We start from the raw sequence: 17030 nt of genomic DNA on the forward strand, positions 1-17030 counted from the left end.
ATTACAGCTCGTATAGAAGTATACCTGGCAACTGGAGCAAATGTCTCCTCATAGTCTATTCCCTCCTTCTGAGAGAACCCCTTTTCCCACAAACCTAGCCTTGTATTTCTCGATGCTACCATCTGCACCGTGCTTTATCTTATAAATCCAGCGTGATCCAACTACAACCCTATCTGTTGGTCTAGGTACTACCTCCCACACATCATTCTGCATTATTGAAGAATATTCCTCAACCATAGCATCTTGCCATACCTGATGTTCTGCAGCTTCCTGATAGCTAGAAGGCTCACTATCTACCAACTGACTAACATAGTCATTGAACTTGGCTGGTTGTCTTCGCTGTCTAGTACTCTTCCTAGGAGCTCCCACAAACTCCTGAGTATCCCTTTGTGCACAATCTCTGATGAAGTGATATCTGATATCTATATGTTTAGACCTATCATGAAACACTGGATTTTCAGACAACTTGATGCAACTCTGATTGTCACAATGTATCACAGTAGTCTCAACCTTCTGACCAAACAAGGCTACTAACAATTTTCGAAGCCATATAGCTTCACATGTCGCCATGCTAGCTGCTATGTATTCTGCTTCTGCTAAACTTAGAGCCACAGACTTCTGCTTCCTGCTGAACCAAGATACAACTCCTGATCCCAAGCTGAAACAACACCCTGAAGTGCTCCTTTTGTCTCTTGTACTTCCTGCCCAATCTGCGTCAGTATAGCCTATCAACCTGATACCTTCACCTCGAACATATCTGATCCCATACTCGACTGTACCACACAAGTAACGTAGCACATGTTTAGCCTCTATCCAATGCATTCTCTTTGGTTCAACCATGAACTAACTAAGAGAGTTTACTGCAAATGCTATATCTGGTCTAGTGTTGACCAAATACATAAGCGAACCAATCAACTGTCTATATAAAGTGGGATCTACATCTTTCTCCTTAGATGTATCGTCATGCTCTATGCTCACATCCGGAACACCTGTCACTGTCTCACGAAGCAATCTAAGTGCTCCATGATGAATATGGCCCAACCTCCTATGCCATAGCTCTCCAAGATCTCTAGGATTATTGTTGCTCATAAGTGCCTTAGGAGTATCAAACTGCAATCTATAAAGGCGACCACTCCTAACTCCAATAGTTATGGGTGATTTCCAATCCTTATGATTAATCAACACATGTGTCCCTCTAAAGAGTACATTATACCCCCTATCTTGAAGAATAGATACAGAAATCAAATTCATACCTAAGCCCGACACATATAACACATCATAAAGAGGAATTATCTTTCCATTCTCCCTTTGAAACTGAACAGTCCCTTTCCCAACAGAGTTGAGTTTGGACAAGTTTCCCATAGAAATCTGGATGTTGGTGTCCTCCTCCTTGTAACTGGAGAAGTACTCTCTAACTCCTGTCATATGAAATGACGCCCCACTATCTATATACCAAACACACTGTGAGGTTGAGCTAACCATACAAGCTATGAGTGCAAACTCATCTTCCATTCTGCTGGAGAGTTCTTCTGCACTTGCTGAAGCTGCCACCTGCTTCTTACCCTTTTTCCTCTCTGGGCAATCACTGACATAGTGGCCAAACTCGTGACATCCAAAGCACTTAACCTTAGAAAGGTCCTTCTTCTTCTTTTCACTTTGTGAATTTGATCCTTTGCTAGATCCCTTCTTTGCTTTCCCTTTACCTGCTAGGGCAACGTTCTCTTGTTCCACCTCATTTTTCTGACTCTTGTTGGCCCCATTGACAAGACTTAGTCTAAACTCCTCCTGAGTGAAATCAGTCCATAGTCGATCCCAACTAAGTAAAGTATCTCGTCCACTGACAACTTGAACAAAGACACTCCATTGTTTAGTAAACCCATTTAGGGCTATTCTCACTAGCTCATCATCACTAGGGCTATCTCCAACAGCTGCTAACTCATCCTTGACAAGTTTGAGCCTGGTGAGGTAACTTGTGACGTCTTCTCCCTGATTCATTCGGGTATTCTTTAGCTTCTCTCTGAGAATCAACTTCCTGTTAGTGGTAGCATTTTGGTACAGATTTAGAATGGCGTCCCACATCTTCTTTGCTGTATCTAGCTCCGAGATATGTGGAACAATATGATCCTCGACACCATCAAGGATAATCCTCCTCGCTTTGGCATCGTCCTTCCTATATGCTGCAAGCTGTGTTGCATCCGTTGGTACAGGTACACCACTGGTAGCATAATCCTTGATACCATTTTCTTCCAACAATAAAGAAATTCTGGCCTTCTAGACACCAAAATTTGAGGCACCATCCAATCTATCCTGATCTCTCAAACCAGCTGAAGCCATCTCAAGGGTTTAAAGCAATAATAAATCTAAAGAGATCAAAATTTCTTTCCTAGGGAAAAACTCTTCTACCCTTAATAATGCTCTGATACCATGTGAAAAATCAAACTATTGCAGTCACTGATTATTAATCTCCTATCACAAATGATTATTAAACTGCTGAAAATAAATTCCCAGCTAATATCGAAAAATAACACAACTGCAACTTCACTTAAAATACGGAAAGAAATGCGCAACAAAATCAACACAATATTTTCGGACAAATTGTCCCTGGAAAAACCCCTAAGGGAAAACCAGTTCTACAGATGAGAAATTATATTAAACTTCAGCAAATCAAGAGATACAAAATTCCTTGCCTCACACTGGCAGAACTCCAACAACCTCCTAATTTCTCCCACTGATATTTCTCACTGCTATCCCTGCGCTAACACTTCGCCCTTGCTAACACTGCAAGACTGTTTGCTAACACTGCAAACTGCTTCACAAAAGCTTCTTCCTTGTGCCCTTGCTAACACTGCAAGACTGTTTGCTAACACTGCAAACTGCTTCACGAAAGCTTCTCCCTTGTGCCCTTGCTAACACTGCAAGACTGTTTGCTAACACTGCAAACTGCTTCACGAAAGCTTCTCCCTTGCTAACACTGCAAGACTGTTTGCTAACACTGCAAACTGCTTCTCTAAAAGCTTCCTTGCTTCTGTGCCCTTTTTCTCCAAATGCCCCCTAGACCCCTTTTTATACTACTCTCGTTGGTAAACCAACGACCGAGATTAAATCAAACCAACGGCTGAGATTAAGACAACTCAACAGCCAATAATAGAATTGGTTGCAAGGTGTCCAAAAGGGAATCTCTAAAATTAGTAAATAATAACCATTTACTAATTTTTGGCAAGTGGACAAACAGCTGTCCAAACCACCCATAAATACAACCGCTATTCATAGATAAGGACGAATAGCTGTCCAAGCTACCCATAAATAGTGCTGCTATTTCCGGGTCAGAAATAACAGTTGTCCAACTAACAATAATTAACAATATCAATATCTCAACAATGTTGCCACAGCCTCGAATATCTACATCTTGACGATATTGAACAATTAGAAGAGATCGATAGCCTGCCGAAATCAGTCAAGAGTATAAAAGTGCAATGGTGTCGAAAGCTAAAAAGGATAAGCACTAATATTGTTCTGCCTAACCTAGAGAGTTTTCTTATAGGGAGTTGTGATGGGGAAGGATTAGATGAGCTTCCAAGCTTTGCAGAGTCAATCTCACTCCAAGAATTTGAAATCATCAGGTCATGTGGTCAACAGGTGAAGGAAATACAAGGCTTAGAAAATTGCAGGTCAATGAAGACATTGAGAGCACACACACGTTGGGAGGCGCCAGGTATACAGAGTCTTGAGAATACAGAGAGTTTGAGAAGTCTGGAGGTGTCAGCATGAAACATATCGGCACTGCAACCCTGTCTTGAAACTATAAAGGTAAAAATATCTCTTAGGGAACTCATTATTATGGGTTGTTCAGATATCGAAAAATTTCCAAATTTTCAAAATTCTTGTCATGTCAAGTTATGGTTATTCCCTTGATGCACCTCTTTTTAAAAATTAAATGATTTCTTTTTTTCAATCTTTTTAAGCATTTTTGTCTATTGAATATCTTTGGCTTGTTCCTATCTTCGTCGAGCACTTCAAATTTTTGAAATCCGATTTCCAGGTCAAAAGTTGTCGCAGGTTAATGGAAGGAACAAAAATATGTGTTTTCCACTTGATCATTAACCATTAACCTTTAAAAAGGTTAAGGTCTGGGGTCCAAAACATGTGTTTCACTTTGAAATCTTAATCTCTCCATCAAAAAGCAGTTAAGATAAATTTTCAAAACACGTATTCTGAACCGTTGACCTTAACCTCTCATCCAAAAAGGCTAAGGTTCAGAGTCCAAAACACATGTTTCACTTTGATATCTTAGCCTCTCCATCAATAAGAGGCTAAGATAACTTTCCAAAACATGTATTTCGAACCATTAACCTTAATCTCTCATCCAAAAAGGTTAAGGTTTGGGGTCCAAAACACGTGTTTCACTTTGAAATCTTAACCTCTCCATCAAAAAGAGGTTAAGATAAATTTTCAAAACACATATTCTAAGCCATTAACCTTAGTCTCTCATCTAGAAAGGTTAAGGTTTGGGGTCCAAAACACGTGTTTCTGAGATAGTTATTAACATCTTTGTTTAGTTGATAAAGTCAAGAACTAGAAGGAAGATCATCTCAAAGGCAGGTGTAGGATGGAAAATTACAAAACAAACATGAGAGCATAAAATTGATAGTTCAAAGATTGGAAGTCATGGCATCACAAGATGTTATAAAAGATTTTCAAAAGTGAAACTACCTTGAACAAGTGGACAGATAAAATTAAAGCACTTTTCAATCTTCGGATGATTGTAATGACCTCACAAGATTGGAACACATTCTTACTAAATTTAATACTCCACACACTCAAAAGATTATTCCAATTTACAAACATTGAATAGTCTCAATGCATTTGTAGGTTGTCTTTATGGAAATGTGTCTAAATAGATATGTGTCTAAATAGTTGATACTGTTAAAGGATTTTGGAATCTCAAGGGTATAAGTAATTATTCTAGTCTATGCTATTACATACTATAGACAACCAAAAATCCACATTTTGTGATGTTTTGGTGTATTAGAAGATTTCTCTATAAAGAACTCACAGAACAAAGTAAATGATGAATCATATGATCCATTTGAGAAAATGACATTTTATTGGTCAAGGTAATTGCTTGACATATTTCTTGTAGTTGTAAATGTGAGATCTGGAAGCATAGGCAGACATGTGAACTATTTGTTGAAATGTCTTCTAAGCGTATGAGTCATTTGATAAAGCTGAAAGCATAGATCAACATGTGGTTTGTCTGATATATTGTGTTACTTCCAGCTCATGGTCAGTGTACCCTTCTCAACACATGCCTTAGAATATTTGCGAGCATGAGCAATAATCCCTTCTTCATTACCAAACCATAACGATTTTCTAATTTTTGAAAATATGGTAGGTTGAAGACATTCAGCATTCCCAAGTGTTGAAGGATGCTCAAACATTGAAGTAGCCAAGATGACCCTGCATGTGAATTGTTTAACATAATTCTTCAATCTCCAATGCACATGTGACTTTCAACTCTCCCTCTCCACCACATCAAACATTGTTTTCAGGCATTTCATACTCCTGCAATAAGAGAAAAGAATCGATTAGACAAATATGACATATCAAGGCGTATGAGAAGAACCTACAGTCAAAGTGCAAACTAGCTTCAATAAGTTTCTCTCCACATTCTATCTCGTGGGTAGAGAAATTCATAGGTGACATACGAAAGTTGGCTGATTGAGCGGCAAGCATGGGATAGTACATGGAAATTATTCAATTGAATGACATCTCCTAAACATATTGGCAATGAGCATGGATGCTAGTCCATTACCAATTATATACACATGTAGGTTCCAATTATCAGACATTGTATGTGAAGTGTTTGAGAGAGTGCTCTCATTTTTATGAAATTTTTAGAGTTACAGAGGATGTGCAAAATGGAAATATATTTGAGACGATTCTTCATGATCCAAGCCTTGCCTCTGATTTGCAAAGAGATTACAAGATTTTAAGAAATTAATCAGTCATTCTTCTAATGAATCATGGGTTCTAATGTTTATGGGTTGCTTTGGACATTGAGATAGCATGAGTAATGATACATACAAACTGTTTGATAGAATAATCCATATCTTCAGCCCACCACAAATTTGACAGTGTTAGGTGATTGATTCCCTATGACTTGGAAAGTTTGTGTGAAGAGGATGTTTTCATTCTAATGTAATGAAGGAAATATTGTACATCATCTTTGTTTGGTTTTCAAGCCTTGCCAATGAATACTTGATCCATGGGTCCATGTCCCTTCTCATACGGTAAATATAGATAGGATCTACATGTAAGAAAACTTTCAATGGAGATATGTTTCTCAGATTTAAATAGAAAAGCATAGACAATACACATGAGTTGTGTGATAGATTGCCTCAAGAGACAGAAAAATTATGGAAGTGGTGCAAAGTACATGTTCATTTGCACAATTTAGTCAGTTAAAGACAAAAAAACATCATGGAAAATAACAAAAGATGGGAATTCTTTTTAATAAGATGGTTTCCTAATCAAATTAAATGGAGATGTTATAGAGAGCTTTAATTCAACAAATTTGAGATAACAGTCAAGCTCTTTCTTCAAAGATGTCAAGGATAACATTATCATTCTCTTTGTTGTATTTTGATGAGGAAAAGTTAGTAGTGACTCTATCACTTGTGGTCAAAGGTTAAGAGTTTTGTAATTTTGGGTTAATTTTGTAGAGGTTAATTAACTTCACCCAAATCACATATTTGGGAAGTAGTTATTAACCACAAAAGGGTAGTTCTTAACTTCCATGTCTATATAAGGAATCGTCTTACCTTTGTAAAGGGAATTTTTTTTTGGACTTTTGAATAGGAGAAGACTTAGGTTATAATTTTGGTGATAAGATCATATTTGGAAAGTGTGTACAAATTTTATCTTTGTAATTGAAAATTCCTCTTACAGTCTTGGTGCAAGAAAATAAAGGAAAATGCTATTTGAGATCTCTTTTTTCAAAATCTAAATTGTTAAAAATGTTGATTCTCTTTGTAGTGAGCATTTTCTTGGTATTGTGTACTTGTTTATGAATCTTTGGATCAACATTGTGCTGGTGGTAATTCTCAAGCGTAGATCTTGATTGTTGTTATTAGTTGTTTGAGTTAGTCCAGGAAAGCTTTGAAGTCATGTGGTACATTTGTCTTCAATTCATTTCTATTGATCTTTTAAAGTTTGATTTCATCTTTATTTGAAAAACTTTAAAATGATATCATACGAGGGAACTACCCCTCTAAATGCAAAGGAAGGTTGCATATCAAGGGCTTATCCAACTGTTGTGAACAGTTTGCCACATACACTCTATTGGACCATTTTCAAGTGACAAATCTATTTACCAACAAATTTTTGGTGACTCTATTGGGGACTGAATGAGAAAGACTAATCAGTCACCTGTAATGAAGCAAGATGGTATTGCTGCATGAGAATGTGTTTCCAGTTCTACAACCGAATCTTGGCTTTTAGGACACACAAGAAGATATTATTTTAGATTTGAACACTCTAACTGGGAGGTGTAGATGAATTGCACAACAATACCATTAGGAAATTCAAGTTCTAGAAGAAGAAGAATTTAGGGAAATCTTGTGAAGAGCTCCTATTGGTCAAAATGTTGTAGTCATTGAAAGAATAGTTGTTATTCCAAGAAGAACAGGAAAAATCTTGGTCACATCCAACGTCAAGTATATAATAATTAGTAAGTTGGTTGATGAAGGTACCTTCCCTTGAATGAAGGTTGGTGACTCTATTTAGAAGATTGAATATTGGTGACTCTATCTAAGGTTCGAATTCAAAACCTAGTTTGGTACAAAGGAAAAGTGGAAAATGATAGTGACAGTGATAGTGATAGTGATGAGGAATACTTTTCATATCCTGAGAAATAGATTCCTGATGAGCCTCTTTAAATTGAATTCTTGAAGAATTTCTATGGAGGTAGGAGGCTAGATCCTAGAATGGTTTATCCCTACTTGCTACAAATTTTTCTAAAGATCAAAGGAGATGATGGAAAGGATTATGGGTGTCTTTCTCATGATCATGATTCTTTATTTGAAAAAGGTTCACCATATAAAGATAAAGTTCAGTCCTTGCTAAAAGATGTGCTTCATCTAAATTAATGATGAAGAATACTAAAAACATCTCTCATGCACCTATATCTCCACAAAATTAGGTTTTGATTGATCCTAAGAAAGCTAGCTTCTTCAAGAGTTTCTATGGTGAATGGAAACTAGATCCAGAAAAGATTCATCCATCTTTGCTCCAAACTTTGCAAAAGATAGAAGAAGAAGACAGTAAAGATTACCAATTTTTCTCTCACAACCCTAAATCATCTTTAGAAATAAGTTCTGCATGACATTATAAGGAGGCATTTGATCAAAAAAATGATTCATGTGAATCGGTAATGGATAATGGTGGTCAAACAAGTGTTCCAATAGTTGCACCTATTTCTCATCAAAATCATACTTCCATTGATCCCAATCAGGTTAAGTTTTTAAAAAGCTTCTACGGTAATGCATGCCTAGATCCTAAAAAGGTAGATCCTTCTTTACTTCAAACATTGCAAGAACTTGAGAAAGAAAACCCCTGCAAGAATTATTTTCTTGATAAGAGAACATCATTAGATCCAAATGTCTCATCTAAATCTTCATGCATGAAAGAATACAAGGATTCTATGTAGAATCAAGGAGCTGGTCAAGAGATGGTGTCTATAGAAGAAGAAGGGTCTAGTAATGTATCAAGGTATCATCATCAAAATTTCCAAACCTAGGAAAAAGTATTCAATCATCTTGATCCTAATGGAAAAGAAAAGGAAATATCAAAATCTCAAGAAACTACACAACATATGGTTCAAAAGGAGGGAAATGTGGATCAAGGTGAATTTCATATTGCTTTTATTCCTACTTCATGCCTCAATACTTCAGATGATGACTTCCTATGTGGAGAAGATCAGAGATGCATTCAAAAACATGAGAATCTTATACTTCAACTCTTTGAAAATGAAGTTATCAATGCCATGCCACAAGAAGCAGAGTTGATTTTGAAGTCTAAGATTTTTTATGAAGCCTAGTTATTTGGATATGTTCCTTTATCAAGTGATGTGAAGGATGCTAGGAATCTCAGAATTGGAATTCAAAGAGAGAACTTATACTTGAGTCCGTAGGAACTTGAAAGTTGCCACATGTTAGCATGCCATGGTATTTATTTTCCCTAGCTAGTGAATGTATTTGCATGATTATACCTTGAGTCATTGGAGATTAATTTGATCAAGATGGATTTCTATTCCAAAAAGAAGTACTTAATGGTGGGGAAATTGTAGAATTTGAAAATGAGAGAATGGTAGATGATGAAGATGTGGACATGGGAATGGTGTGGGTTGGAAAAAACATTAGAGTTATTGAAGCCTTCTATTAGTTATTGCAACATTTATAGAATATGACACTACCATGAATCAATGAGAAACATTAGCTATTGTAAGGTCAGAAATGTTACAACTTCGTCTGTGGACACCTACCTTTCAGGGAATTTTTTTTAAAATGACTTATTATTATAAGTCAAAACTTAGAGTAGAATTCATTTATACATGATGTATTTGTCTCATCGCTGATTTTATATTATTCTGATTTATGTTGACATGTTTAGATGTTTTGATTTGATTTTTTAGTCGATAAAATATTAAGATATTTTTACTGGTTTGACTATATAATTATGATATCATGTTTAATGTTCATCATTATAAATGATCTTTGATTATAATGCATATTATGATAAAATATATTATTTTAATGATATTCATGAATACATGATATATCTCATTTGTACATGTGATATATTTCTTTGTAAATTAAGGTATGTTAACAAATACTAACTCATGATTGTTGCGAGTGACAATTTAGGATTTTTTTTGTGCATATGTTTTATGTGACCTTAATTTATTTTTAAATTCTTAGAGGAAAGATTATTACGATAATAGTAAAGATTATAGGGGATTAAGGATTTATTTTATTAAATCTTTATTTTCATCTCAAAATGTTATCTTTAATACAAAAAAAAATTTCAAATAGGATATCATTCAACCATAAGTCTGAGGGAAGATCAAAGTGAACTCTAATTTTTAATAAAATTTTGAAGGAAGCCTTAACTATTTGCGTGCGTGTGGGAGTGGAGAGACCATGATTTTTATGGCATTGTTTAATCTATTTTCACTGGGGAGCATTTCAAATGGTTGGGGCAAAAAGGAAGTGGAGTGTTATTTAGGTAGGGGTCCTATGGGAGGGACTTGGAATATTTTTTCTATAAAATAGGAGCCCCAAATTTTCAGCTTTCTCAATTAAGCAGGTGAAAATGACATAGGGTTGGAAATAGCCCCATGAGTGTAGGGAAGAGTTTCACCATTTGTCCACCAAAATGAAATAATCTCACAACAAATTTATTAGGAAATATAATTTTTAATTTTTAAAATTTATGAGACAATCGACTTCCTTGAATGTAAGAGCTAATTTTTTAAAGCTGATTTACATATAAAATTCATGAGACCGCTTTCCATTTTTATATTCCTAAAAAATATCAATAGCACTTGCTCTATTTTTAAGGAAGTGGTTACCCATGGAACCCAATACTAAGAGGAGATTATCTCCTTTGGAAGAAGAAAAGGGAGAGCAATAGTTTATGGGGTAAGAATGTGAAGTGTCGTTGCAACTACTTTTTAAAAAAGCTTAGCCTTGAGTAGGAGGAATTGAAAATTATTACTCATAATCTAAGAAAAGGAGGTCACATTTGGGAAGATTCTAGTGGAGATGTACAAGTATGTGGGAAGGGAGAAGCATTCTAAAGAAAAGCCATAATTTTTCTCACCCACACAACCACTATCTAACAACATCTAGGTTTTTAATTCTTAAGTTGAAATTGTCATTGTTAAGTTTCTGTGTGATGGTGTTAGGATTGAAATCTAATTTGAATGACAAATAAATAAGGGTCAGTGCAAGAAGTTGAGTCTCACTTATGGCCAAAAAGTGTAAGTGTTTTTCCTATTTTTGAAATATATTGTCAATTGATGCCAGAATTTGAGGCATTTAGAGATTAAATGTATAAAAAACTTTAGAAATAAAAATTGTACTGCCAAGAATCTCCTTTTTGAATATGTAATTTATTTGTATACTTATATGATAGATTTTTTTTGGTATGGATCTTTCAAAATTACTTTTTTAAATGTTTGTTTCAAGACCATACCACACTCATGTATGGACACCATAATTTGACACAACTAAATGAATTTTTGTGAATCCTTTTAAATGAAGTTACCTAACACACCAAAGATTGATGAGAATAATTTTCTTTAATTATTTAATGATTTTTTTACTAATTTTTAATTGACGATTAAGCTAATTTCTAAAATCTCTGGTGTACAGACACCATAGTTTAATCAAAATTTAACTTTTTTGGATTTTTTTTAACTTCAAAAGAATTGTGTGAAGATTAATGACATGTAAATTAATTTAAGAAATGTGAAAAATTAAAAAAGTTATTAAAGTTTTAGTGAATCTCACTATTTTATGTTTAAGAGACACTTCTGATTAATAAATAATACAAAATAGTAAACAAACTCATAATACTATAAAATTTACATTTTTGAAATCAGAACAATAAGACCTTGAGTTTTCGTTTTGTCAAAAAATTCAATGGGGAAGACCATATAAAAATTATGACAATACCTGAAATTGTTGATTAATTGCCTTTGTCAAAATTTGATACATAAAGGCACAGGCTTGGTCCCACCAAGCCTATACCATGCCTTTCCCCAAGGAAAAACTTGATGCCAAAGGGAAATTCCTACCCATGGCATTAGAATCAGGTACCTGATTTTCTATTCAAAAATTGGGTGCCTGATTCTAATATAGTCATTTTATGAATTGGGTTGATATTTAAATAATCAAATGCCCAATTTAGAATCAGGTACGCAATTGTTTGAAAAATTAGTACCTAATTCTTAACTACTCGTTGGGCTTGAAAAGATGCCCCACAAAGCACTTATCAATCATTGCAATGATTGATTGATAGTTTTGAGCTTCAATAATGAATTTATGTCACAATTATTCTATTTTCCTATCATATTCTATAATTTGCAAGCTATTGAGTTGAATTTAAAAGTGGTGCAAATATGAGATCAAAACAATGAAGAGAGAAGAAAATAAAAGTTTTGATAAACAAGGAGATTGCAACAAACAAAGAAAATGAAGTACAATGTCAACCAGAGAGAAGACAAAGAATTAGAGAGTTGAGCAATGTTTCAGAAGAGAAATACATTGAGGATACTAAGATGGATAAAGAGGCTAAAGAAGAGAACCCAATGCAAGGAGATATTTGTGCACATTCTAATCAAATATTCAATATAGGTGTCTCCAAAACCTCAAGTTTTTTTTCCTAATGAAATTGGTGATTTGGTAAAAGCTAGTTATGATTTAAACAATTTAGGCTTTCTTCGTGAGAATAGATTGTCAAATGATCATGCAAAAAAAACTCCAATGGAAAAGCAAGCCCCAAAAGGAATACCAAGAAAAAATGAAAATGAGATTAAAATTCCCAATAACATTGAAAATGAAATGTCAATTGAAAGTAATAATGGTATGAATGTAGACATGGAAACACCAAGTATTGAACAAACATGTTGAATGATATTGAAGTGCATAAACATAATTTTGATTTTTCTAATTTGATGTCCTAGATAATCTTTATGGATTGGTTCCATGGAGATAAATTAGAACACATACTAATAGATTATATAGAAAAAAATTTAATAAAAGAAAATTTGGGTTTCAATATCAGTTGGTGTTACAACTAATTAAAATGTCTCAAATGAAATAAGTGAAGAAAAGGTTAAAGGAATGTATGCAAAACCCAAGAATAAAAATGATTTTTTAAAACAAGTTGTATCCACTGTTGTTAGTGTCTTTGATGTTATCAGAAATAGAAGTCACTCTAAAGATAAGAATGTAGTACTATGAGCAATAAAAATAACTTTAGTTAACAATTCAACTACTAACAAAAGATTGATTAGTAACATAAGTGGATATCTTAATGTGAATCGTAAGACTTTAGAAAGAGCTATAAAGAAAAAGGGTTAACTTTGAATGTGATCCAACAAATAGTTTGAGGACTTCTAGTGTTAGACTTTTGAGATCTTGCAACGCCTTGCCAAGGAACCTCAAAGAAATTAACCTAAAGTTTTACTAAGTTTACCAAACATTTTTTTTTAAGTTAAAGGTAATAACTTAACAACATCAGATACAATATAGCAGAAGCATTAACTTAGATACACAACATCATCATAAACATATTACATCTCCTAAGGGTCCCATGATGTTGAATCACATTTAAGTTTAATTAATAATAAATCCAATATATGAAAAATACACATTAAATGATAATAACAAGTATGAATCCATATGAATAATATACAATTACAGGATGCCACTTGGCAAAATCAGACTGCATAATCATCCACTGTACAAGTCACAGGGTATGAAAGGCTAAAAGAATATACATCAACAATAATATACAACATCTCATAAGATCTCTGATTAAAAAATTCAATACAGCAAAGAATAAGCATTCAACATAAATACAAGATCAAAAATAAGGGTACAACTGCACAAACACCTCCAACAATGGCATACATCTGTCAAATCTCAATGGCCACTACTACATTTACCCCTATTTTTGTACCAAAATTTTTGACCAAAGGCCATATTGGCCTATGATTTCATTTTTTAAAAAAATTGTATCCTCGTGTTGGTTGAAATTTCAACCAAACTAGGGTTTTGTGCCTGAGTTGGTTGAAATTTTGACCAACTCGGGTTCATAACAAAAAAAAAGAAAATTTTGAGCGGGAGCTTGTAAAATGTTTGGGTTGTTTTCTCATACAAATTTTTACTACTTCTCAATTAGGGAGGAGGGATAGGTGAAAGGGGTATGAAACTTAGGAATAGAGATGGGGATAGGAGCTCCCACGACCTAGGTTAAGAAGGGACCAGTTTGACTAGCCGAATGATGAAATATCCTATAGTCTGGGGTTCGAGCAAATGGGTTTTTCATAGTATAACTAAGGTATGTGTGTGTCTCTAGTATTACAAGTGTATGAAGAGGGCTATTGATGTTAGAAGGCTCCATTGTCTATCTACACCTCTAATGTAGTTTTCTGATTTGGACATTGATATTCTATTGTACAACCATTCTCTTTAAAATTTGAAGCTGAAAAACAGGTGAAAGAGGGCATTACCACTACTACCTAACCCTAATAAACCACCTCCTATATCCCAATTTCAATTTTTTATGTTAAATTTTAAATTTTGGATGCAACGTATGTCTTTTAAAGTAGTTCACACATTCCATACTTCTGGACTTTTTTTGTCTTTGTCTTGTAGTGGCCTACAACTCTCCCTTTGTACCTTCCTTTTACCTTTTCTTGTATAAATGATATCCTCTTTGCCATCTCAATCTCCTGCTTCATATGCTTGGACCAATTTTAGGAAAGATCAAACCATTCATGTATCTAATTGAGGTTGTTTCCATATGTTCTATTTGGACTCCTCTCTTAATAGCTTAATTAATTGCACCAAATATCTATTTTTATAGTATTATTTAGAGAGGATATAAAGGGGGTTTTGGGTCTCAAATTGAATCTCTTGATTTTCTTTGGAAACGTAGCTACTTTTTTTGAAGAGCTGTTGTGCAAGTTCAAATAACCAACCATTGATTGATGGATTGTTTGTGTAGTAGATGGTAAAACTGTCCAGGCTCAGACTTAATATTAAAAAATGTATTTCTAGACTTCATCTATGTGTACTAAGGGGGATTTAATTGTTGTGACAATGCTACTACTTGGTGCAATCATTTTAGCCACCATTCTCAAGTCCAAACATTTTGTATCTTCCTTTGTTCACTATTTGATAGGATGTGCTTTCTTATGCATTGTGGTTTTTCTCTAATTGATGGTAGCTAGGAAACTTTTTTCATCACCTTTGAAAATGCCACTTTAGAATGTCTTTCCTTCTACCATTTGATGATGCTCTGTCTGTCGAATGTATGGTATGACTGTATAGACATTGATATTCATATGTGTAGAATATTTTCTTTGACCTCATTTATCATTTATTTGTCTTAAGGAGGATGCAAATGCTACGAGGTTCTACCACTCTGTGCAATCCTTTTAGCTACTAGTCATATGGTCAACTATGTTGTCTCTTTCTTGTTTACGAATTATTGTTTTATAGGATGGGCTTTCTCCAACATTTAAGATTTTATTCTAATTGGTTGTAATGAGGAAAAATTTATCTTGTAGTGAAAAAAGGAAAAGAAATTATATTAATGTTTCTAATATCTGCTGCCATTTTGCCATTTGATGAAATGTGTTTTCTCACATTTATTGATATCTCTTTGTTCTTTGTAGCCTAAGCCTCTTTAGAACATGGGTGGCCATATTTGGCAAATATGTTTAGATGATGTTGGCATAATAGTAGATGGGGAGCTCTTTGTGGCTTCCAATGAGTATGCATATCCAGTATGCAAGCCATGCCATGAATATGAGTGCAAAGAGGGAAGTAAGTCATGTCCACAATGCAACACTTGATATAAGCAGCACAAAGGTCAATAGATATTTTGGCTTATTATTTAGAAACCTATAAAAACTATCAATTATTAATATTTTTCATTTTTCATACATGCATCTTATTTTTATCTTTGAAAATATTTACATTTTTTTTTCTTGGAATCAAACTAGAACCTACAATGGTCTTGTTCTTATATTGGCTATCTAGGTAGTCCCTGAGTGGCTAGTGATGATGAAAAAGAGGGTGAAGATGATTTGGATGATGAGTTCAGCCACAAGCACTTTAATAGGAATGAGAAGCAACATATTACAGAGGCAATGTTACACTGGTAAATGGCTTATAGGTGTGGAGAAGATGTTGGCCCATCTGACTCTTCAAGTGAGAAGCTTTCTTAGTCTCCTTTAATCAGTGGAAAAGAGGTAGGGAGGTTCTATCTTGAACTACCATGGATGAAAATATATTAATACTTGACATTAGTCCATCACATTGAGCTTAATAGATTAAAATATTAGGTATTCATTGTGGAGACCTATGATCAGTTCCCAATAGGGAGATTGAAAGTGCAATTTTAAGTTGTGACTATTGGTTTATCATAACTAACTTTTAAATAGAAAGTAGGTTTCTACGTAGTGACTCTTGGGTCTTCAATAGGTTATTTCTAGTGTGTTTTCTCATAAGGAGCTTGTCTCGATCTTCAATTGATGCTCATATGAACAAGATATTCATAATCAATAAGCAGTTCAATATTTGACATTACCTCTCTCTTGCTAGTCATCTCTAAATATATTTAGACTCTGGGCAGGTTTCTAATGAGTTACTTGTAGTTACTCCAGAGCATCATAGGATGACTGCTCCACCCCCTGGTAGTGGCAGTGGAAAATGTGTACATCCACTACCTTTTGTTGATCCTTCATAAACTGGCATTGAAATAAATTCTTGCTAGATCTTATAATTTTTTTTAATGATATTATTTTTATTTTACATTTCTTTTGGTTACATTTGCTAAAAGTATATTTATAATTGATTTTAACAATCCCAGTGAGGGTTGTGGAGCCCACAAAGGACTCCAAATCCTATTGAGTTGGAAGTGTTGCATGGAAAGAGAGAGTAGATAGCTGGAAGGCAAAACAAGATAAAAATGTAATCCAAGTGATGAATGGAACTTAGTATTCATCTGAGAAAAAGATGGATATGTAGATGATAGTGTCCCTGATGGGGAAGACATGCAAATGTATGATTGTAAAATCATGTTATTTAGATTTTGGCTAATTCAAGGAGAAGTGCTTTTCATATCAAATGAATGTCAATTATTAGCCACCATTTTCAGATGATGCATGTTGTTATTGTTGTTTCTATTCTTTAAGTTTACTACCTTTTTTTTAACAAACCTTTCATTTT

The sequence above is a fragment of the Cupressus sempervirens genome, chromosome 4 (assembly GCF_028749045.1).
Source record: "Cupressus sempervirens isolate cs-2001-9-10 chromosome 4, ASM2874904v1, whole genome shotgun sequence".
NCBI lineage: Eukaryota > Viridiplantae > Streptophyta > Pinopsida > Cupressales > Cupressaceae > Cupressus > Cupressus sempervirens.